The sequence below is a fragment of the Sapajus apella genome, unplaced genomic scaffold (assembly GCF_009761245.1).
Source record: "Sapajus apella isolate SASKATOON/1434 unplaced genomic scaffold, GSC_monkey_1.0 scaffold26, whole genome shotgun sequence".
Taxonomy (NCBI): Eukaryota; Metazoa; Chordata; class Mammalia; order Primates; family Cebidae; genus Sapajus; species Sapajus apella.
Window position 1 is genome coordinate 5216444 of NW_022436966.1, and position 2779 is coordinate 5219222.

Below are 2779 nucleotides of genomic sequence, written 5' to 3' on the forward strand. Positions count from 1 at the left end.
GGCAGTAGGATATAGAATCAGATAATATAACATAAGATTTTTAAAGTAACAGCTGCTTTTCTTTTCATTTTCCTTGACTATGTTTCCTACAACAAATAATGAATATGTATTATTTTATAATATGAAAGGATAATAAAACTATTTTTACAAGCAAAATTAAAGGCAGAGACACCAGGCATCTAGAATGAGGTAGTTACCCCAGATGAGCCCTTAGTGTATATCTGACTTTTCTGGAATTTTTATAAATATCTCCTCACACTCATTAAATTGTCTTTTCTCTCCTTTATGGTGTCTTTGATGAACAAGCATTCTTAATTGTAGTACAATCCATTTTAATAACTTTTTCTACTTTTTGATTGGGTTTTTTGGGGGGATGGTTGTTGTTTTGTTATTGTTGTTTTGTTTTTGTTTTTGAGAGGCAGCTCTGATATGTTGCCTATGGATGGATTGTTGTCAGATAAGAACAACATAATCGTCCTCATTGATGGGAGTGTAGGTCCCTGTAAGGCTTTTTTCTTTGCTTTTGTCATGTAATGCATATACAGAGTAGAGCATAAAATGTGTAGTTTAAAGAAAAATGATGAAATGAATATGTGTGTAACCACTCAAGTCAAGAAACAGAATAGTTCCAGCGTCCTGGAAACCCCATGTGCCTCTCCCCTCCATACATCCCTCCTTCACTCACTCCCAGGATTATAGCTATCTTGATTGCCTGATAATCATTTTCTTGATTTCCTTTATCATTTATGTGCACATATAAACAAATAAATGAAAGTGTACTCCAACCGGTATAATAATTTACTTGTTTTTGAAATATATGGGATCCTATTATTTTTATTCTTGAAGATCTTGTTTCTTTTGTTTAGTATTGAGAGATGAGTTCCTATTATTACATGTAGGTCTAGTTGGTTCGTTTTCATTAATGCATGGTGTTCTATTACCCATAATGTAACCATTCTACTGCTGGTGGATAATTGATTCCTTCCCCAGCTCTATAATGTTATTTGGAAATGAATCACTGCTACCTGGTCTCATTGAATTTTAAATTATTTTTATAGCTACCTTAGCATATTTTATAGTCTCATGACCAAGCTCATCTTTGGGGGTTCATCTTTTATTTCTTTAAACATTTTATCCATAGCTATTTTATATTTCCTATCTTGTGTTCCAGTAACTGAAGTCGTTAATGGTCTAAGTGTGTTGCTTATTTTTTGTGTGAAATCTTATTCTTTTTTCTTCTATATGGTTTTGGTGACCTTTGATGACAAGCTGATATTTTGCTGAAGTTTGTCTGCTGAAAAATGTATAGGCTTAAATTAAGAATTATTCCTCCAGAGATGATTTTTATTCACTTTGTCAAGGAGTTGGGGGCTGTTAACAAACCTGCAAACACTTTTAATCTATATTTGCAGCATCTGGGGTTTCAAACTTGTCCCTTCCCACAACTTCCCTCATCTTACCACTGGGCATCAGCTGAGTTTATGAACTGCAGGACTGATCTCTTAATTTTGGTTGCCCCCTCTTCAATTCTGCCTTCTCAGAGGCACTCAAGACTCACTGGATGTCTGTTGTTATTGTTGTTGTTTTCCTCTGAAAAGCTTCCTATTTTGTGTGATACACGCATCATCTTAAAAATTAGGTTTTGTGTTGGTTCAAGTTGTTTGGTAAGGGGAGAGCTCTTTAAGGCTGTATGGTTCACCATCATGTCAAAAGCAGAAGTCCCAAGAGAGTATCTTTTGGTAGGCTGGTAAGGCATTAAAGGCTTTGTTTAAGAACAATAAATGGAAATTATTCTACTAAATAAACCATACTTTGTTTTATTGAGTAAGGTAGGCAAAACCTTGAATCTCCTTAGTTGAGGTCAAGAAGTGAACTTGAATCAGAGAGGATGTATGGAAAATTTGGGATGAGAAAGAAGTGAAAGAGATAACTGGAAAGAAGAGCAAATTCAACTGGATATGTTTGACTAAATTTCTGCTGTTCAGTGAGGAATGTGCACAGACTAACCACAAACATATCCACTTGTTAAGAATAATGCTGTGAATTGGATCTATGTTGGAAGAAGTGATGCTTTTAGGTAAGTGAAAGGAAGAGCTGGGATTTCCCTACATTAGGTTGATACCTGAAGAATGAAATTTATCTGGCCTTATTATTTTGGTATCTTGCATAGATATCTTCATTATGTTAAGATTTACTGTGAGTCTCTTAGTTTTTATACCATACTAATATAAAAATCCATTTGAAGAACATTTTTCTTTTGTAAAACCACATTTCAAGATAATAGCCATTAAGTTACTCTATGTACCTTACACAAGAGCCCACACATGTACAAGATTTCTCCTTAAATTCAGTGCCAGGAAAACCCTCGTATCTTTAGCAAAATATGTTTTCTTCTTTTTGTCAGACTAAATAACCCATATGTTTCCTGTTTCAACTTTCCTCCTTAACTTCCAGAAGCCTTAGAGCTAAATTCATGCTCAATTGTGATAATCAACAAATCCCGGTGCCTCGTTGTGTGTCTGTCTTCGATCCTTGTAAAGGTAGCTGTATTATCCATTCATTTGATATTATAAAAATAATACATATTCATTATTCATTGTAGAAAATGCAGAAAAGAAAAATTTTAGAAAGTAACTGTTACTGTTAAAATCTTAGTATATTTTCTCTGATTATACTGCACCCTGACCCCAAATCTACTGTAATTATTTGACTGCCAGAAAGGAAAATTGGCTCTGAATTACTAAACAATAAAAAGTATTTATTAGAAGAATACTGAGCT